This window comes from Narcine bancroftii, chromosome 5, assembly GCF_036971445.1.
Source record: "Narcine bancroftii isolate sNarBan1 chromosome 5, sNarBan1.hap1, whole genome shotgun sequence".
Classification (NCBI taxonomy): Eukaryota; Metazoa; Chordata; class Chondrichthyes; order Torpediniformes; family Narcinidae; genus Narcine; species Narcine bancroftii.
In genome coordinates, this window is record NC_091473.1 from 174,815,032 (window position 1) to 174,838,179 (window position 23,148).

General features: G+C 42.9%; 1 protein-coding gene across 10 annotated transcripts in view; it reads right to left on the bottom strand.

Annotated features, from left to right (window-relative positions):
- The window catches only part of pparg (peroxisome proliferator-activated receptor gamma), a 202,766-nt gene that overhangs the window by 69,409 nt on the left and 110,209 nt on the right, over positions 1-23,148 (bottom strand). For 3 of the 10 annotated variants that reach the window (XM_069939851.1, XM_069939849.1, XM_069939850.1), the window contains one exon: positions 22,315-22,345. The exons of the other annotated variants lie outside the window; for them this stretch is intronic. The gene's annotated coding sequence lies outside the window, so the exon portion shown is untranslated. The remainder of the gene's footprint in view (positions 1-22,314; positions 22,346-23,148) is intronic. 10 annotated transcript variants of the gene reach the window in all.

Here is a 23,148-nt window from a genome sequence, read left to right on the forward strand (position 1 = left end):
CAGTGGAGCTGCCAGCGCGTACCTGTGCTTAAAATAATTTCAAGATTACTTATAATACCTAATAAAGAGTAAAAGCAAGGTTGTTCTTCTTTACCCAGTATGATCACAAAACTTGCATTAGTGCTCAGCCTAATGTCCTCTCAGTTTCCAAGTTTGAACAGTTTGAAGCCCACTGCATAATTTTTTCCACAGTCTTTTATACATTGCATGCATAAGCCTTACTAAATTGTTTGCGTTTTTCCCAATGGTTTTTTTATACATTGCATACGTATGGCTTATTAAATTGTATGTATTTTTTCCCACGCTCTTTTATACATTGTGTACTTAATTCCTGCTATGGTTTCACTGCCCTGCGAGTATGTAATACATCATTTGGGACGTAATCACTGGAGGTTGGGCCCCTCCCTTAAATCCGAGATAACCACATGAACCAGTGTGATTCATGGTCCAGTGTGAACGGCTCAGTGGGTACTACTTACCTGGGTCATTTACTCATCTATTTAATGGGTTGCCAGTGTGAAAGGGGTAGTAATCCTGAGATTTCAACTTCAGAAGTCCTACTTTTTAAACTTGCTACCTTAGATTGTTGAAATCAATCTGCAGGAACACAATACCATTGCTATATCATTGGTACCAATGCACACTACGTGCTCTGGCTAAAAAAAATTGACTCCACTGAAACCTTCCAAGTCTATGAATCTTAATTTTTATGTAGAGTGAAACTAACCATACAAAATTATTAAGCAAACGTCATTCCTTCACATGGCTTGAGCTCAAAAGGTTTAACCCATTTATTTATAGGACTACATTTTAATTTAGGTTATGTCAATGGTTGGAATATTTGCTGAACTTATATTTCTGAACTTTTATTTAAATGCAGGCAGAAGTGGTCACACTTCATTTCCTCTTATTAAAATTAAGATGATCAGTGAAGTGGAGGTGGAAGTACTTTCTTGGCACAAAAGAACACATTTAGTCCAGTGCCAACCCATGATATCTAATATGTCTATCACTCCCCTCTAATTCTCCTGTCACCCATCTATATTTCCAGGATATTTTCATCTTTTTCCTAGAGTAAAAATGTCACCCACCAGAGAAATGAATGTACTGCTTGGTATGATCTGTCAGGGGCAGTGGTTGAAGAGAATATGAATATGCAAAAATCAGACAGTATCAATAGAGATAGCAAGAGATTTAACTCCAGACGTTTTATCAGAATCTCCCTGTTTAGATCGTTGAATTGCAAATTTTCAATATTTTCCTGAATATAAAGATTAAAATAATCTTTAGGAATGGTTTGACCCAAACAGTAACCTTTGTTCTTTCAGCTTAAACTGTGAAATTGTTAAGAGTTTTTAAGCACTTACTTTTGTAAAATTCAAGGGTTAGAAAATACTTTATTTATTTTTTAATGGGTCACTCTATCACTGTGGATAAAATTTGGAGTGAAAACTCCAAATGAAAAGTTCGCAGTGGTTTGTTAGGTTTCAATGTGCTGTTTCAGTTACAGTACAGGTGTAGGATATTAAGTTTTGCAACTGCTGGTATTTTTCATTACAGGCATGACATCTGCAGTGAATTCTCAACAGGATGCTGTAAAAAAAAAGAGGGGGTAGAAGATGGTCCCAGGGACCTGGGCAGACTATTGAAGGACAACAGCATGTTTTTTATGCACAGGAACCAGAGAAGAGGTCTCTCCATTGCCACAGTGTGGTGCACTATCGAACAGAAGCAAACACACAAAACAGAGTCTGTTTTACAGGCTTTATTCAACATAAACTTCCACAGAGCTGGCTGTGAGAATGCTATTGCAAGCTCTGAGACTGGCTTCAAAGGGCCGGATCTAGCTGATATCCCGGAGAGTGATTGGCAGCCGACCGAGTGGGGCTTGGTCCATTCAGGTCGGCTGATTGACAGCCAGCCAGGTGTTGCCTTGTCCTCCAGTGCTTTTCTTCAGGTACACAGGTTGCCCCCTGCAGTAGGCTAGTGGTGTATCATCACATTCGTCTCCTTCTTTAAAACTGTCCCAGGGGAGCGGGGGGGGGGGGGGGGTGGTTGCAGTCCATGATCTACCAGAGCCCCAAAACATGTATACATTATTTACAAGTTTAGACGGTCTGGCGGTCATCAAAGTCTCTGCAACCGTCGCAGGGTTGGCTCCTGGTCACAGGTCAGTAAGGGTAAGCGGGGGCTGGGGGCAGAGGCCGGAGCGGCTGGCATGGTGCTGCACGGTGGGGTGGCCGGGCATCCGGGGTTGAGGTGTGTGTGATATGTTGAATGGGTGGGTGTAGAGCTCATCGAAAGAACCAAAGACTTGTTGATCCAGACCAAGGCTTTTATTAGGAAAAGACAGGAGCTCTTCACAGGTGGCCAACCAGTCTGGAATGATCTGACCAGGCTAGGGACACAACCCTTTAAGGCCCAGACAGTAGGCGTGGCTAAGCTCTCAGCCAATCACTGTAAGCACAGTCATTACATACTCTAGATACTGTAACTATATACATTGGTGATAGGTCTGTACTATCACAGTGGGTTCATCTCTAACATTTGGAGTGAGTCCTAGGTGCCCGGGGAGGTCTTGGCTGTCCGGGGTTGGGGGAGTGTGTCAGGCCGGCGTGGTCCTGGGATGAAGGATGTTGTTGTGGGTGCTCCTGCTGGTGCACCCTGGTTGAGACAGTGTCCTCCCTGCTGCTGCTGAACCTAACGTAAGCGTAGTTATGGTTTGCGTGTAGGAGGAACACCTGCTCGACAAAGGATTCGGCCTTGTGTGCCCGCACATGTCTACATAGGAGCACTGATCCCGGGGATGCGAGCCATGCTGGGAGAGATGTTCCCGTCGCCGATTTCCTGGGAAACGAAAACAGGCGTCTCTGATCAATCTTTTGACCTCCCTTTCATTCACCCTGGGTTCTGCCAGATACGGTCGGGCTAACTCATGTAGAGCTCCCAGATACGATTCAGCTGTCTCTCCGGGCAGCTGGACACGAATACTTAGAAGTTACCTTGCGAAGACCACATCTGTGGGAGGCTTATACATGGTCTCTAGGGTGTTCATCGCTTCCGAGTACCTGAGTTCCTGGAAGGCTCAAGGACCCAGCTTGGAGTGGAGTGGAGTAAAGTAAGCCTTTTTCTGTCAGAGTCCAGGATGTCGTCGGCGTGTGCCTCGATGCTTGCTTTGACCATGTGCTTCCAGATTTCAAAGCGTGCCTGCGCTTCCTGATGGCATGGAATGATTTCAAGGTTCCCGGCGCTCAGGAGCTTTTCCATAGCAGCTTCAGATTTTATGTTGAATAAATTGTGGTGTGCTATCGAACAGAAGCAAATGCACAAAACATGAAGTCTGTTCTACAGGCTTTATTCAACATAAACTTCCACAGAGCTGGCTGTGAGAATGCTGTTGCAAGCTCTGAGACTGGCTTCAAAGGGCTGGATCTAGCTGATATCCCGGAGAGTGATTGGCAGCCGACCAGGTGGGGCTTGGTCCATTCAGGTCGGCTGATTGACAGTCGGCCAGATGTTGCCTTGTCCTCTAGTGTTCTTCTACAGGTACACAGGTTTCCCCCTGCAGTAGGCTGGTGGTATAGCACCACACACAGCCACGTGATCATGGCTCTAGATGAAGTGTGTGTGTGTGTGTGTTGGGGGGGGGGGGGGAGGGGGAAACGGGGACGGAGGGGAGGGGAGGGTCTCCAAAGACATAAGAGCAGTCTGTAGCCTAGAAATTATAATGGGGGAAATCTATTTACATTCAGTAGTTATGAATAAATAGAACTTAATATGATTTTCAGTATCTTTCATAGCATTCGCTCAATTTCTTGACAAGGCTGCAGTCTATGGAAAATTGAATTTAGCTCTTCAAAGGACTGTTCTCCATAACATAAAAAAATTGTGGCCAACCAACATATGCCACAAAGGCAGATGGAATTAGTGATTTGGATCCAGTTTGCATTGAGATCGGAGCAGAATTGGGCCATTTGATTCATCAAGTCTGCTTCACCATTCATTAATTTTTCCCTCTCAACCCCATTCTCTTTCCTTCTTCCAGTCACCTTTGACAACCCAACTAATCATGAACCATCATCCTCTACTTTAAATCTACCCAATGACAGCTTCCACAGATGCCTGTGGCAATGAATTCCTTACTCTCTGGCTGAAGAAATTCCTCTTCATTTCTGTTCTAAAAGAATGCCCTTTTATTCTGAGGTGGTGCTATGGTTGGAGCATACTCTCCCCTCTACAAGTTGAAACATTCTTTCTATTTTTACTTTATCCAGACCTTTCAATGTTCAGTAGATTTCAATGAGATCCAGCCTCATCCTTCTAAACACCAGTGATTACAGGCCCAGAACCATCAAATGCTTTTCATATGTTAACCATTTTATTCCCAAGATCATTCTTGTAAACCTCTGGATCCTCTCCGATGAAAAAACATCCTTCCTTTGCTATGGAGCCGCAAACCACTCATAATTCTCCACAAGTGGTCTGACCAATGCCTTATAGCTACAGCATTATATACTTGCTTCTCTATTCTACTCCTAACAAAATGAATGCTAACATTGCTTTTGCCTTCTTTAATAGCAACTCAACCTGCAGTTTAACCTTTAGGGAATCCTGCATCAAGACTCCCAAGTCTCTTTGAACCTTTGATTTCTCAATTCACTCTCCATTTAGAAAATAGTCCAGACCTTCCTTGTGCTGATTACATCTGCCACTTCTTTCCCATTCTCCCAACTTGGCAAGTCCTTTCGCAGACCTCCTGTTTCTTCAACACTACACCCCCCCCCCTCCCCAATTTTTGTATAATCCACAAATCTAGTCACAAAACTATCAATTTTGTCATCCAGATCATAAACATCTAACATTAAAAGTAACAGGCCCAACACGGACACACAGAACACCATTAGTTACCGGCAGCCAGCCAGTAAAAAGGCACCCTTATTCCCACTCTGCCTTCTGCCAGTAGGCCAATTTCTATCCATACTAATACTGTGGGCTCCTATTTTGTTTGGCAGCCTCTTGTGTGGCACCTTGTCAAAGGCCTTCTGAAATCCAAGTAAACAACATCCACCGGCTTTTTTGTCTATCCTGCTTGTGAAGATGAAAATTACTTATTCACTTCCTCCACCATTTCTTTATTCTCCAGCCTCACTTTCCAGTAGTCTGATGACCTTTCTTGACTCTTATTTTTTTTCTGATGTATCTGAAAAAAACCTGCCATCTTTTTATATTATTGGCAAGCTAACCTTCATATTTAATTTTTTCTCCCTTTTTAAAAAAAAACACCTTCTAGTTGGTTTTCAAGGGCTTCTCAATCCTTGGGCTTCCTGCTAATTTTTGCAATAGTTTTACTTTTATGCTATGCATCCTTTCCCTCATCAGCCTCTGTTGCCTAACCCCCCTACCCTTGAGAATGCATCTTGTTCTTTAAAACCATAGAATATTACAGCACAGAAAACAGACCAATCAGCCCTTTTAGTCTGTGCTGACCATTATTCCACTAGGCCCACTGAGATGCTCCCACTCCATAACCCTCCAGACCTCTCCCATCCATTCTTAAAACTCAAGATCAAACCTGAATTCACCTCAATACATGGCAGCTCATCCCACACTCCAACCACCCTAATGTTCTCCATAAACCTTTCCCCTTTCAACTTAAAATTATGAGTTCTTGTATTTATCTTCCCTAATCTAAGTGGAAAAAGCCTGCTTGCATCTACTGTGTCTCTAGCTCTCATAATCTTGTAAACCTCTATCAAATCTCCCCTCATTCTTATCTGCTCCAAGGCATAGTCCTAACCTGTTTAATCTTTCCTTGTAACTCAACTCCTGAAGTCTTGGCAACATCCAAGTAAATCTTCTCTGCACTCTTTCAATCTTATTGATATCCTTTCTGTAGTTAGGTGACCAGAACTGCACACAGTATTCCAAATTTGGCCTTATCAATGTCTTGAACTTCAACATAACATCACAACTCCTACACTCAATACTTCGATTTATAAAGGATAAGATACCAAAATAATCCACCTACAACGCTACCTTCAGGGAACAATACATCTGTATTCCCAGATCTCTTTGCTCCTCCATACTCCTCAGTGCCCTACCATTTACTCTGTATGTCCTACCTTGGTTTGCCCTTTCAATAAGGGTGTCTTCATTAAATGACATCTGCCATTTTATGGCCCATCCTCCCAGTTGGTCCAGATCCCTCTGCAAGCTTTGAAAATCTTCCTCACAGTCCACAACACCTCCTATCTTCGTGTCATCAGCAAATATGCTGATCCAATTTACCACATTATTATAGACAACAAACAATAATGGTCCCAACATAGATCCTTGAGGCACACCACTAGTCACAGGCCTCCAGTCTGAGAAGCATTACCATTCTGTTTTCTCCTGCACAGGCCAATTTCCAATCCAGTTTACAACCTCTCCATGTGCACCTAGGGTCTTAAACTTTTGAACTAACCTCCCATGTAAGACCTTGTCAAAGGCTTTACTAAAGCCCATGTAGACAATATCCGCAGCCTTTGCTTCATCTACCTTCTTGGTAACCTCCTTGAAAAACTCTACAAGATTTATTAAACACGTCCTTAATCATCCCATGGCTGACCAAATCTATCTCTCAGAACCTTTTCTAATAATTTGCCTATATTTACCTGGTTTATTTTTGGAGCCTTTTTTAAACAACGGAACAACATGAGATACCCTCCAAACCTCTGGCACCTCACCCGTGGCTAAGGACATTTTGAATATATCTGCCAGGACCCTTGCAATTTCTACACTGGTCTCCCTCAAGGTCCAAGGGAATATCATATCTGGCCCAGGGATTTATCTATGTTTATTCATTGTAAAGCAGCAAGCACTTCTATCTTCTTAATCTCCATATGTTCCATGACACTTCTGTTTGTTTCCCTTCCTTCCCTATTCACTATGCCAGTTTCCTGAGTATATACTGATGCAAATAAACTGTTTAAGATCTCCCCCATTACTTGAGGCTTCACACAAAGTTGACCACTCTAATTCTCTAGGGGACCAATTTTGTCCCTTTGGGTTTACCTTCACGTTATCTGCCAGTGCAACGTCGTGTCTTCTTTTTGTCTTCCTTCCTGAGTATTTTCTGTACTCTTCAAGTACTTCATTAACTCTGTGTTGCCTATACTTGCTATACATCTCTCTCTTAACCAGATCACCAATATCCCTTGAAATCCAGGGTTCCTTATGCCTATTAACTTTGCCTTTAATCCTAACAAGAACATGCAAACTCTACACTCTCAAAATTTCATCTTTGAAGGCCATCCACTTATTTAACATACCCTTGTCAGTAAACAACATATCCCAATCAACTCTTCCTAGATCCTTTCTCAGTTCCACAAAATTTGCCATCCTCCAATTTAGAATCCCAACATGAGGACCAGGCTTATCCTTTTCTATAATTAATTTGAAGCTAATGACATTATAGTCACTGGACCTAAAATGTTCACCTACACATACATCTGTCACCTGCTCTGTCTGGTTTCCTAATAGGAGACCAAGTACTGCACTTTCTCTCATTGGCACCTTTATATATTGATTTAGAAAACTTTCCTAAACACATTTCACAAACTCTATAGTTCAGCATACTGTAGAGACTCGGAACAGACTTGATGGGCCTAGTGGCCTGCTTCTGTTCCGTGATCCAGCCCTTTTACAGAATGGGAGTCCTAGTCAATATTTGGAAAGTTAAATTCTCCTACTATGACAACTTAGTGCTTCTTACACCGGTCTGCTTTCTCTCTACAGATTTGTTCCTCCAATTCTCTCTGACTATTGGGCGGTCTATATTACAACCCTATCAGTGTGGTCACACCTTTCCCATTCCTCACCTCCACTCAAATGGCCTCTATAGATAAACCCTCCTGGCTGTCCTGACTTTGCACAACTGAGATATTTTCCCTGATTAGGAATACAACTCCTCCCCCTTTCATTCCTCTCATGAATGAAGCAAGAGAAACCCAGAACATTAAGATGCCAGTTCTGCCCCTCCTGCAACCAAGTCTCACTAATAACAATAATGTTGTAATCCCACGTGTCAATCCATGCCCTAAGAGCATCATCCTTTCTAACAATACTTCTTTAGGATGAAATGATCCTGCATATTTCAAATTACTCCCCAAATCTCTTGGTATTGCTGTTCTACCATCATCGCTGTCTGGTCATCCTTCTAATCAATTTTGGTCAGCTACTTTCTCATGCCTCTGTAGTTACCTTTACTCAACTGGAATACTGACACATCCAATTATAGCTTACCCCACTCAAAACTGCAGGATTAATTCTATCATATTGTGATTACTGCCTCCAAAGGGTTCCTTTACCTTAAGTTTCCTAATCAAATTTGGTTCACTGCACAACACCAAATCCAAAATTGCCTTTTCCCTAGTGGGCTCAACCATAAGCCACTCTTAAAAGTCATTCCTTAGATATTCTCCCATAGATTAGGGAAAGATTTATAGAGGTGGTGGATTTGTCAGCATACATGTGAAGATCAAAGGTGCATTTTTGTTTGCCATTGTTAAAGTACAACATGTAGATAAGACATGGGTGAATATCCAGGTTAGATCTTCACTGATATGGGAGATTGATAAAAAAAACCATATACAGCTTGGTAATTCAAAATTGTGAAGTTTTAATACATTATTTTAGTTACTTAAAAATCTCCTCGGTCAATGAAAAGTAACTTTATTAAAACAGGGGACTTGCCTTCAGTAAGATTTAAAACAAATTTTAAAAATTTTCTACATTTTGATTTAATTTTAATCAATCTTAATCTCATCTCTCCCTCCCTCAATTTTTCCTTGTGTGCATAATTAATATCAAGCTAAGCATTCTTATAACTCCCAGTTTAGTCTCTGCAAAAGTAAGTGCACATTCTTTAATACTTGTCCCATTTGCTCATGACCTTGACCCTCCTTGGAGAGAGTTTGGCTGTTTTGGATTTACAATCACCACAAGTTCAAATGCTAAAGCCTATGTAAATGCAAAAGTTATGAACAGAATGTGGCTTTTGTTCACTATTAACCATTGTATTCAAGAATAAAAGGAAAGAAAAACTGATGCGGAAAAGTGGTAAAAGGAATAAAAAAAACTGTTGGAGAAATTCATATATTTAAACATGCAATTGATGATCAAACTGAAAACAAATACACCAGACAATTTTTTTGCTTTGATAATTGCTAACATTGGTTGCTCTTTTTTAAGAAAAATCAAACTCATTCTTTTTACAGGTTTAGGTGCTTCTTGTCATTCTGTCACACTTAATAATTATGAATTAACTTATAAATCAATCAAATGTACCCATTTTACATGGATCTGTAATGTACATTAAACAGACAATCTTGAATTTTGGGAGCCAGCTGACACAGCTTCTTTTGCATTTTGTTCAACTTTCCTTTTTATAATATGGGCAGAAAATACCCAACACAAAAATAATCCAAGCTCTCCATTAGGACTGCTGTTATTCAAAAGTTAGAATTGCATTACAAAATTAAATTTAGATGTTGAAAAAGCAGCAGTTCACTCAAACTGCACAAGAAGATCTTGTGAAAAGATAACTACATCTTAAACTTTGAACAGGTTGTGAATTTTAAGAAATTAAGTCTAATGAATGACAATAGAATAATAATGCTGGCCAATACTATCATGTTATCAGATTTCAGATTTATTGTCAGAGTATATACCTGACATCACATATAACCCTGAGATTCCTTTTTCCTGTGGGCACAGAATTACCACTGATTGTTTACATGTTTTTTTTTACTACCAAAGAACTATAAACAGGTAACGAATGTAAACAAACTGACTGTTCAATACAGAGAGAACATAAAGAAAATCAATAATGTGCACAAGTAAAAGTTCTAAAATGAGTTTCTGATTGAGTTTGTTGTTGAGGAGTCTGATAGTGGAGAGTAGCAGCAGTTCCTGAACCTGGTGGTGTGAGTCTTATGGCACCTATACCTCTTTCCTGATGGCAGCAGAGAGAATAAACCATGTGCTGGGTGGTGAGGGTCTTTGAGGATTGCTGCTGCTCTCAACGGTGAGGAGGGTTTTGCCTGTGATGTCCTGGCCTGTGTCCACTCCCTTTTGGAGGGCTTTAAGCTCAGGGGTATTGGTGTTTCATACTAGACCGTGATGCAGCTGGTCTGCACACTTTCCATCACACATCTACAAAAATTTGCTAGGGTTTCTAATGTCATACCAAACCTCTGCAAACATCTGAGGAAGACCAAACCTCTGCAAACACCTGAGGAAGTACAGGAGCTGATGTGCTTTCTTCATGATGCCATTGGTCCAGGAAAGATCCTCACAGTGACTCCCAAAAACTTAAATTTGCTCACCCTCTCTACCTCTGATCCCCCAATGATCACTGTATTGTACACTTCTGGCTTTCCTTTCCTGAAGCCAACAATCAGCTCCTTAGTTTTGGTGACATTGAGTGCAAGGTTGTTGTTGGTGCACATTTCAACCAAGTTTTAAATCTTGAGTAGAGCAGGGGGATAAGAACACAGTCCTGTGGTACTTCGATACTGATAGAGATTGTGGAGGAGATGTTCTTCACTGATTATGGTCTGGATGTCAGAAAATCCATTATCCAATTAAACAGTGGGTGTTAACTCCCAGGTCTTCGAGTTTGCTGATTGGTTTTGAGATGCTGGTGTTGAATGCCAAACCGTAGTCAATAAAAAGCATTCTGACATATGCATCTTTGCTGTCCAGGTGTTCCAGTGCTTTGTGTAGTGCCAGTGAGATGGCATCTGCCGTGGACCTGTTACTACAATAGGCGAATGGAAATAACCAGGTGATCTTGATTCCTTTTCTCTCCTTCCTTCTGAGCGAACATCTCTATTATTCAATCGAATTCTCCTGGTATCCTGGCCAATTTTTATTTCATATCCAATATTAATATAGAGATGGTCATTTTGTTTTATTGTACTCATTTCTGTCTAAAAAAATCTTGCTGTGGATGTAACAGTGTTATTTCTTTATATTAGATTAGTGATTAAATATAAAAGAAAAAAATAATTGGAGGAAAATAATTTTGAATTATATTATAATTAAAAGAGTGTAGCGGTCAGAGCGACCGCATGGTTAGATGGGCTGAATCGCCGCACCAGTCGGCCAACCCAATATGGTGCGGGCCCCCTTCACTACCGAGAAGAAGTCCACTCACGTTACACAGCACACCCACCTACCAGCCCCGGCCAACCTGAGGCCTCTCCACACTACTCATCACCCCACCGGTGCTCTTCCCGGATCTTACGCTAGGCTGCAAGCTGATCTCCGCCAGAAGTAGGCGCTATTGCGCCGCAGACAGGGAATTCTTCAAGGCAGAGGTGTGGTGACTCCTGGCGGAAGGTGTCATAGAGCCCAATAACAGCCCTTGGAGAGCCCAAGTCCTGGTGGTCAAAGGGAGAAGTAAGCCGAGGATGGTCATGGATTATAGCCAGACCATTAACCCAACTGGACGCCTACCCCCTGCCGAGGATCGCCGACATGGACAAGATAGCCCATTACCGGGTTTTCTCCACAATTGACCTGAAGTTGGTGTATCACCAAATCCCCATCCACTTGAAGGACAAGCCTACACTGCCTTTGAGGCAGATGGGCGCCTGTACCAGTTCTGCCGAGTTTCCTTTGGGGTCACGAACGGGGTCTCCGTCTTCCAGCGGGAGAAGGTTGCATGGTAGACCGACACAAGCTAAAGGCGACGTTCCCGTATCTGGATAACGTCACTATCTGTGGCCGTGACCAGCAGGACCACGATGCTAACCTGGAAAAATTCCTTCAGAGGGCCGGGGAGCTGAAACTCACTTGCAACAAGGAGAAGTGTGTTTAGCACCACCCACCTCGCCATCCTGGGGCACATCCTGGGCCATGGGGTCGTTGGCCCAGATCCAGAAAGGATGTGTCCATTAATGGAGCTACCTTTCCCCCCCACATTAAAGGCCCTCCGCAGGTGCCTGGGCCTATTCTCCTATTACTCGCAGTGTCACTCTTGCCTTCACCTCCTTTTCCATTCCCACCCGAGGCGCAGGCAGCCTTCATCTGCATCAGGCAGGACGTCGTGGACACCACGATGCAGGCCATGAATGAGGATTCCCCCTTCCAGGTGGAGAGCGATGCCTCAGAGGTAGCCCTTGCCACTACTCTCAACCAAGGGGGGGGGCGCCCGTCGCTTTCTTCTCTCGGACCCTCCACAGCTCCGAGCTAGGGCATTCCGCCATTGAGAAGGAGGATCAGGCAATTATAGAAGCGGTCCGCCACTGGTGCCACTATCTGGCCGGCAGGAGATTCACCCTCCTCACAAACCAGTGGGCCGTGGCATTCACGTTTAACACTACCCACAAGAGCAAGATCAAGAACGACAAGATCCTGCACTGGAGAGTTGAGCTGGCAACCTACAACTACGACATCCAGTACCGCCCTGGGAAGTTTAACGACTCCCCCGATGCTCTCTCTCGGACCTGCACGTCTTTGCATAATGAGTCCCTCTGCCATCTGGGAGTCACCAGGTTGTACCACTTCATTAATTCCCGGAACCTGCCGTATACCATCAGGGACGTCAGGGACATGACCAAGGCCTGCCAGGTCTGTGCGGAGTGTAAACCCCATTTCTTCCACCCGCCCCAGGCCCATGTTGGAAAGGCTACTCGGCCCTTCGAGCGTCTCGGCATGGACTTCAAAGGGCCCCTGCCTTCCATGAACTGAAATGTCTACTTCCTCACAGTAGTGGATGAGTACTCACGCTTCCCTTTCGCTATCCCTTGCCCAGACACCTCCACAGCCACCGTCATCAGGGCCCTGGGGCAGATCTTCACCATGTTTGGCTACCCCGCTTTCATCCACAGCGACCGGGGATCTTGGTTCATGAGTGACGAGCTGGGGCACGATGAGCTATAACCCAAGAGGCAATGGGCAAGTGGAATGCAAAAATGGGGTGGTTTGGAAGGCAGTCCTCCAGTCGAAAGGGTGGGCCATTGAGTACTGGAAGGATGCCCTGCCTGAGGCACTCCATGCCATTCGGTCGCTGCTGTGTACGGCTACTAACAAGACCCCTCATGAACGTCTGCTCTCATTCCCCAGGAAGTTGGCGACTGGAATGTCCCTCCCAGCATGGCTCACGTGCCCGGGACCGGTGCTCCTGCGAAAGCATGTACGGACACACAAGGCTGAAGCCCTGGTCGAGCTGGTCTTCCTCCTACATGCGAACCAGAACTACGCCTATGTTAGGTTCAGCAGTGGCAGGGAGGACCATCTCAACCAGGGACCTGGCACCAGCAGGAGCACCCACCATCCCACAGCATCCTTCAGCCCAGGACGACACCAACCAGGTGGAGAGCGATCACCATCCCCGTCCCCAGGCAGCTATGGGGCACGCAGGACCTCCTTGACCACCAGGGGCCCGCTTCAGCCCTGGGGGAAGAACCTGCCCCCCCCACCACCCATCCAATACGACTCTCATATGTCAACCCTGGGCCCCTCGGCCACCCCTCCGCACAGCACCACACCAGACACAGACCCCTGCCGCCAGCCCCCCCCACTTTCCCTCCAACCAGTGACCAAGAGTCAGTCCTACGACGGTCACAGAGACCCCGGCAGCTGCCGGATCATCTCAATCTGTAAATATTGTATGTTGTATAGTTGGTACGATTCCTTGTTACTGCCCCCCCTGAACAATTTTAAAGAAGGGGGTGCATGTGGTGGTACACCACCGGCCTACTGCAGGGGGCAACATCTGTACTTGCAGAAGTGTACTGCTGGCCTACTGCAAGGGGCAACCTATGTACCTGCAGGAGTGTAAAGGGACAGGACAACACCTGGTCGGCTGTCAATCAGTCGGCCTGAATGGATCAAGCCTCACCTGGTCGGGTGTCAATCACCCTCGGGATACAAGCTTGCGCCGGCCTCCCGAAGCCTCACTCAGAGTTACTGCAGCTACAGCCAGCCTGGCTCTGTGGAAGTCTTTGTGGATTAAAGTCTGTTGTACAGTCTTTACCTTGTGTGTGTCTGATTCTGGCTAACGGCGCATCACAGACTGATGGGCACAGTTCACCTCCTCACTCTGGACTAACCCAAGTTCTGTGGCAGCCAAGTACACCATACCATGGCCTACCACCCTCAAGCAAATGGCCTGGACGAGTGTTTCCACCGCCACCTGAAGGCTGCCTTGAAAGTCCGACTGCAAGGCCTCAATTGCGTGGACGAGCTCCAGTGGGTGCTCTTATGCACAGTACCGAAGGAGGACCTGCCAGCCTCATCCACAGAGATGATATATGGTTTCCCACTCACCATTTCAACCCTCCCGGCCCACAGCCCAGTGCCTTAGATGTCTTTCAGAGGTTGAGGGTACAAGTCCCTGCACACCTGCAGTCCACCTACTACATCGTAGTGCAGAGTGGACAACAAGGAACACCCCTACAGTGTTCCTACGAAGGACCATTCAAGGTGTTGCAGAAAGACGGTGTCATTTTTATACTGGATATTGGTGGCTGACAGGACAGATTCACAATCGACCGCCTCAGGGCAGCACACCTGGGCTCAGACCTGCCGGGCCCAGACCCCCAGGTCAAGTGCAGAGGCTGACCGGTCAGAGACTGTGTTAACTTGCTGATGACACTAAGATTGGAGGTGTTGTGAACACCGAAGAAGGTTTTCAAAGTGTGCAGAGGGATCCGGACCAGCTGAAAAATGAAAGATGGAATTTAATGCAGACAAGTGTGAGGTGTTGCATGTGAGAAGGACAAATCAAGAAAGGTCGGACATGGTGAATGTTAGGGCACTGAGGAGTGTGGTAGAACAGAAGGATCTGGGAATACAGATACAGAATTCCCTGTAAGTGATGTCACAGGTTGTAGAGAGAGATTTTGTCATATTGGCCTTCATATATTACAGTATTGAGTATAGGTGTTCAGATCTTAAGGTAAAATTGTACAAGACATTGGTGAGGTCAAATTTGGAGTATTGGGTGCAGTTTTGTTCACCTAACTACAGGAGAGATATCAATAAGATAGATAGAGTGCAGAGGCTAGGTTACAGAGTTAGGACTTTTTTCTCTGGAGCATAGAAGAATGAGGGGAGATTTGATAGGGGTATTTAAAATTATGGGGGCATTTGATAGAGGAATTTAAAAATGAGGGGGATAGACAGAGTAAATGTAGATAAGCACCTTCCATTGAAGGTAGATGAGATACAAACCAAATTTAAAAATGAGGGGGATAGACAGAGTAAATGTAGATAAGCACCTTCCATTGAAGGTAGATGAGATACAAACCAGATGACATGGGTTAAGATTGAAAGGGGAAATGTTTAGGGGGAACATGAGGAGGAACTTCTTCACAGAGAGAGTGGTGGGAGTATGGAACGAGCTGCCAGCTGAAGTGGTGAATGCGGGCTCAATTTTAGCATTTAAGAAGAATTTGGACAGGTACATGGATGGGAGAGGTATGGAGGCCTATGGACTGGGTGCAGGTCAGTGGGACTAATCAAAAAAAATGGTGCGGTACAGACTAGGATGGCCAAAGGGGCCATTATTCATGTTAAAATGTTTTATGGTTCAAAAATAGAATCATAACTGACAGACGAAAGGGAAGAACATTGGGGCAGTGGTTAGGCTGCGAACAAAATGCTAAATTCCCAAATTTACAAATCCTATGATGAAATTTTATTGACATAAAATGTTAATACCATTTCTTCCTGTACCTTGGTATCAAATCAAGAACTTTCTGTTTTTATTTTCAGAATTCCACAGTATTTTGTATTTCAGATGGAAGAGAAGAACTCAATTTCTTTTGCTGTCTCCTATTGATATGGAGTGGGTAAGAAATGCCTACAGGGTCTTGTAGTTAGGCAGCCTATCTGATCAACTTAAATTCTGACCTAGTCCTGCGACCTGGGGAGTTCATAACGTGTGCCCTAACTCATTAGCTCTCCCCTTCCCTCTTAGCCATGTTTGGAAATTTAATAATTTCTGTTTTCCAAAGGGCAGAGAACAGCTGCTGGAAGTTAGAAATAGTTTAGGCAAAAGTAGTTCAATTCTCAAACTGATGGACTGAGTACAATATTCCACTGTGGTAACTTTATTGATGATTGAAAATTCGTTGATGGTGGGAGGATAAAGACCAGATTTAGCTGTTTAAAGTTCATTGCATAAATTAATCCACTTCAATAGAAAGTAAGAAAGCACCAGCGAATTCATAAAGTGCAAGATGATTTGTGGACTGTTAAGTTTTTCAAATTTAAATTTCTCCAAAAAAAAATATATTTGATTGCAGTTTTATACACTGTAGTTGACAAGGTTGGGAATCATTTTAATACTGTATTGCAAATAGCTCAGTCAGGTTTGACAAAACTGGTATCCCATAGTATGTTTGATAATGCCCCAACACTAGGCCCACTAGAAAATGTTCATATACTGCTGCCCTAAAAATAGAACGAATCGGATGGAATATTTCTTATTCTAGGTTCAGCACATAAAACAGATATTCAATAACTGCTAACAGAATTTTTCAGGTTCATTTAAAAGGTTAACCAATGCTTCTCACAAATGAACTATTTCATCTATTGCATTTGGTGCCCCACGTTGTGGCTTCCTTTAAATTGGAGAGGATGGATGCAGACTGGGAGATTGTTTTGATAAGCACTTTTGCTCTGCCTGGTACAATAGTAGGCAACCATTTTAATTCCACACACCATTCCCATACCAACATGTCTGAGCATGGCCTCATCTACTGCAAATTGGAGGAACAACATCTAATATTCCATCTGGTCATCCTCCAGACAGCATTAACATCAACTTTTCCAGTTTCTGTTAGACCCCATCCCTCTCTCTTTCCTTATCCCTCTGTCTCCTTTCCTCTAGCTCCCCTCGCCATTCCATTCAGAGAACTATCCCCTTCATCCATAACTTCTCAGGTTTTTTCTCTTCTATCCTCCCACCTATGACCTCTTAGCTGTTAGCCTGCACTCTTCTCCTTGCCTCTTCCTCCCTCCTCTCCCCCCGCCCCCCACCCTTAACTTTTTGCTTATACCTTGATGAAGGGCTCAGGCCTGAAATGTTGGTTACCCTTTACCTCCTATAGATACTGCATAGCCTGCAGAATTTCTCCAGCAATTTTGTGTTTTGCACTACAATCAGTGTCTGCAGACCTTCCTGTTTAACTCAATTTCTTTTCTTACTAGAGTTTTCAAATCCTGAGCAAATAAACTTCCCACTTCAAAATATAGTTTGCCAAGAGTGCTTTCATGATCATCTGATCCACAGGCCTTTTCTATAGACATGCAAACCACTTCTACATCTTTGCGATAAATCAAGTTGGCACCAAGACACCTTTGCAAGCATAGGCAAAATTAACCAAATACAAGAGTCAAACCAAAGCACAATCAAAAGAAACCTAAAACTTGGTGCTGAAACAAAAATTAAAGTTATATTTTGGATAAAGATTGGACTGGCTGATCTGCTTTTTGTTGTTCTTAATAAGAAAAACAATGATAAACTGTTCTGCCAATAAGAAATGTCAAATAATATCTGATCACGGAACTCCATCTTTTCAATATGGAATGAAAGGCAATCTCTGTCAAATCATCCCAAAATGGACAATTTCTCAGCTTCCAATGCACAACAAACTGCTATAGAGATCCCACTGCGACAATGCAATCTTAGCTTCTCACCTGGATCAGAGTGCAACCATTATGACCACTGATACCTCTGTGGAAAAGGGCTTCTGTGGTTTAACAGCACCTTGACAATTTGCTCACTAGGCAGTGACTACATGGAGTTCATACCTGCTGTCTTCCCTTAAGTGTTCAGCATTTGTGCTTGCAATCCACGTTACACTTCCAGTGACAATAGAGTAGAAATCTGAAAATTCAGACTGCTCTGGGATTGGGTCAGTCTGGATTTTCGAACTTCTGAGATTTTCTTGCAAAATTCAAATTTAAGGAGGAATAAAGGAGATGAACAGGTGAATTTTGATAGTTTATTCATTTGCAAATACAGCATGCTTCATTTTTTTTTCAGAAAAATTAAAATGCCACTGTGCATCTGTGGCGCTTATGCATGCATGCACACAAAAGCTTGCTTTTTTTTTTTGTTTGAGATTTTGAAAAGTCCAGGTTCTTAGCTGATCTGATTTCTGGCATCCAGATTTTTTGACTTCAGTATCGCTGTCTGCCACCTGGTACCCATGGATTGCTGCAACCCAGTTTGAGTTCACTTCATCACCAGTGAGACTTTAAAGACCACCGCTGCTTGTGTTTATTTTCCAGTTTTCTCCTGAGAGTCAGCAGGAACACTGTTAATACTTTGAAGGGTGAGTTTAATTTGCACAACTGGAATATATACTGTGTTGGTATCTGGTTTTGCATTACTTCATCAATGTCATTACACTATTCTCAGAGGATCTGAAAGGAATCTGGGACCTTTTGTGAATGGGTACTTCAATCACTCATAAATCATCACCTCAACAACAAAGTCAATCAGAAACCCAACTCAATTCAGAGAACTATCCCCTTCATCTATCACTTTTCTCTTCTATTCTCCCACCTATGACCTCTTGGCTGTTAGCCTGACTCTTCTCCTTGCCTCTTCCTCCCTCCTCTCCCCCCCCGCCCTTAATTAGGTGTCTGCCTTCTTTTTGCTTATACCTTGATGAAGGGCTCAGGCCTGAAATGTTGGTTACCCTTTACCTCCTTTGTTCTTTGTTTGTTTAACTACCATTTAATGGCAATTCTGCCGTGCCCACAGGAAAAGGAATCTCAGGATTATATGTGATTTCATGTATGTACTCTGACAATAAATCTGAAATCTGAATCAAATCTCCTGCATCTGTGTGCAACACTGACAATATTTTGTTACAGACTGTAGCATGCAATATTCAGCCAGTTAGGACAAAGTTGATAGGGTAAGTTCCCCTGTCAATCATCCCTGGAGCTCATAATGTTCTATCTACTTCCAGTTCATTGGCTGACACAATATTGCCATTGCCCATGTGCATTTTCCACACATTTTAATCATGCTTTTTCTAATTAATTTAATAGTGAAACTTATCGCAAATGTACTATTAAACGTGATGACGTTCTGCCAATAAAACACACAAGAAATTAATTACTTAAACTAGCTTTATACCTTCATTATTGCTTTCATATGGATTGAAACATATCACTTTAAAATGATGTAAAGTCCTTTTGGACTTTATATATAGTAGTCCCCCTTTATCCATGGGGGATATGTTCCAAGAACCCCAGCGGATGGCTGAAACCGTGGATAGTACCAAACCCTATATATACTGTAATATCGTGTTCACACAACATTCACATCGCACAACGCCCAATTTCACAGAACATATCGTGAATGTTAAGCAGCTCAAACCTGTACAAGTTTTTTCCTATATATACATATCTATAATAAAGCTTAATTTATAAATTAGGCACAAAATGAGATCAACAATAAGAGATCAACAACAATAACTGATAATAGAACAATTATAACAATATTTTTAAAAAAGGGTTACTTGAACACAAGCACTGCAATACCACGACAATCGATCTGATAACCATCATCCCTAACCGGCTACTAAGTGACGAATGGGTGGGTAGTGTATACAGCGTGGATATGCTGGACAAAGGGATGATACACATCCTGGACTGGACAGTGTGAGATTTCATCAAGCTACTCAAAACGGTGCACAATTTAAAACTTAGGAAGTTTATTTCGGGAATATTCCATAGAATATTTTCGGACTGCAGTAACTGAAACTGCAGAAAACGGATAAAGGGGGAACCACTGTATACACATATATATATTGTCACAGGTTATATTTTATATTATACTATATATAAATGTTTTCAAAAGAGATAGATTGTGGGGGTTTAATGTAGGTCACTTCACAAACAGATATTTACACTTCACATCTCATTTAAAATGGGAGAGCTGAAGCCAGACATTCAGGCACCAGTGGCTTTGCAAAAACAATGGACCTGCTTTGGAAGAAACTTCAGAAGTAAGTCTGGGCTCAAGTGCTGATAAAGATCTTTCAAGGATTGGATTTGGAGCCTTGGGAGAGGTTCTGGTTTTTACAAGCAGAAAGAGAGGAAAGAAACCAGGAGGGGGGTGGGGGTGGGGGTATGAGAGAGAGAGAGAGAGAGAGAGAGAGAGAGCGAGCGCGAGAGCTTCCTAAACATATACACTTTCCATACATGTGTCCTTAGAATTAGGAGGGGGTTAAGTTACACGTTAATAGTAATAAATTAAAGTTTGATCCTGTTTTTATGTTTAAAGAAAATTAAAGCAACCAGATAAACCATATAACTATTTACAAAGCGGAAACAGGCCATGTCGGCCTTTCAAGTCCGCACTGGTTCACTAGAACAACTCCACTAGCTCAAACCTCCCGCTCACCGCCATGTGATGTTCAGGTTGAAATTTTTTGATGCATTGATAAACATATCCAGATCTCGGTTTTGCTGTAATAGACAATTGCAAAACTATTCATATTTCTACAGTTGACTATAAAGGCACCCTCCTACCCTCTCCCTCATCCCCCAAACTCCTCCATCATCCCTCCCTCATCCCCAATCCCTCATCTCCCCACCCCTCCCTCATCCCCAATCCCTCATCTCCCCACCCCTCCCTCATCCCTTCAATCCCCCCCACCCCTCATCCCCAATCCTTCATTCCCCACTCCCCTCCATCATCACTCCCTCATCCCCAATCCCTCATCTCCCCACCCCTCCCTCATCCCCAATCCCTCATCTCCCCACCCCTCCCTCATCCCCAATCCCTCATCTCCCCACCCCTCCCTCATCCCCAATCCCTCATCTCCCCACCCCTCCCTCATCCCCAATCCCTCATCTCCCCACCCCTCCCTCATCTCCCCACCCCTCCCTCATCTCCCCACCCCTCCCTCATCTCCCCACCCCTCCCTCATCCCTTCAACCCCTCCACCCCTCTCATCCCCAATCCTTCATTCCCCACTCCCCTCCATGATCCCCACCCCCTCCCTCATCCAGCCACCAGTACTCTGTGATTAGTAAGGGATTATTTTTATGTATTACCGCATGACACTAAAATGAACCTTCAGTAACTTGCAAGAGTAGATGTAACATCAGAACTAATTGAAAACCATTGAACATACAGCATCTACACTCTGGAACCAAGCTTCTTCAAACTTCAGTTGTCGAGCTTCATTATATGAATGATTCTTATGTTTGAATTTGTTTGAAGCCAGGGCTTCAGTCCATTTTAATCATACAGTACGGAACAAGCCCTTTGGCCCAACTCATCTAACTAACCAAATTGGCATTCCAGGATAGTTCCATTCTCCTGTTGAATTTCTATTGCTTCTGGGTTTTGCGGTCCTCTGGGCTCATAACAATATACATACAAAAAACGTATGTGTGTGTGTGTATATAAAAACACACACATATATATACATAAACACATATGTATATATAAAATTCCTTTTCTGCTCCTTTAACTTCCTCATTTATACTATTCTCTAAGAGGCGACTGTCATGATAATGAATATGTATGAGGTATACCGGAAGTCACGTGGTATGAGAGAGATAAGAGCACAAGCAGGGGAACAAAGGAAACCGGAGAATAAAGACACTGAGAAGTTTACCTGATAAAACTTGTGTTTAATGTTTTATTAACTTCACATTTCGGGCCACAAATGTGACAGCGACTATTATTGAAAGCCATATAAACAGTGCTATCAAATGTTTTTTGCCTCCTGCTGCTTTAAATTCCATCCTAATGGATTCTAGGTCTATACCATAATTTGTGAGGTCAAAGCCCTTTCTAACCTCTGTACTGATGTTCATCACTTATTAGCAATGCTACCTCAACCATTTTTCCTTTTTCTATCCTTCCCAAAAGTTGTATGGCATATTTAATTCCCTGTTTTGGTCACCTTGCAGCTGCATCAGATAATACATGGATTCACTTGCTTCAATTTGTGTTGATAATTAGTCCACCTTGATGCAGACACAGTGCACATTCAGCACACATTCTTCAGCTTCAGAAAACGACCACAGTGACTCCAGCTGCTGCTTCAAGGCTCAAACTCAAAAGTTCTGCATTCAGCAGCAAGTGACACTTCCTGCATGTGGTTGCCTTGGACTCTGGATGACTTTTTGTGTGGTACAGGATGCACATCCCACTCAGCTGAGCTGTCCTGCCATGCCTCCAGTCACTTTTGAACTGTGTCAGACTTTCAAATTGAAGTTAGTCCCATAAATTCAGCTCACTTTCACCCTGACCTTAATAGTTTCTTTACTCACCAAATACACAGGAGACTCACAATGTTGTAACCTAGAGCAAAAAAAAATTGCTGAAGGAATTCATCAGGTGAGAGAGTATACATGCAGGGAAATAACAATTCACGTTGAAACTTCATCTCAGTCTTGAAGCTCCTCTTGTACATTACTTTTGTGAGTACATTCACAGGCTGGTTTTATCGGTTTTAATCTATACTGGATTAAAAGTAATGTACAGTTTCTACAGTCCACAGTCAGGGAACATTTTTGATTTCATTCTGGGAAATAATGGAAGCAAATAACTGTCATGAATGTATGATTCCAAAAAAGAAATGGTAAGCATGATGAAATGAAATATGACACAAGAAAAGAAAAATGACTGTAGAATGGAAAAAAGGCAAACTTCAGCAACATTATGGCCAATACCAGAAACAAAACAGCAAGTGGGTCAATAGATGAACAGTGGGAAATCTGAAATTTGAGAAACAGAACAATTATTTTTTAATTAAGTGGGGGAGGGTGCAAAGAAAAAGACTTCAATGGATAATACATTTGTGCAGATAAATTAGCAAAACAGAGTGAGCAATTTAAAATGAACCTTAAATTATAATTAGTTGTTATATCACATTATTTTTTTAATTAAAATCAATTTTTATTGAACTTCTCTCAAGAGTTATGATATTAATTTTGTGCTGGCTCAACTGATTTTAGAAGCTGTAAAAACCTACAGGTGCCATATAAACGATAAACCACAGACAGGAAAGCAGAGGTAAGTACCGGTAGTTAGACAGACAAGCCTGTGAACTTCTGACCTTCGTTGTAAATGCACCAAAATTCAGTGCCTGTGAAGTTAATAAA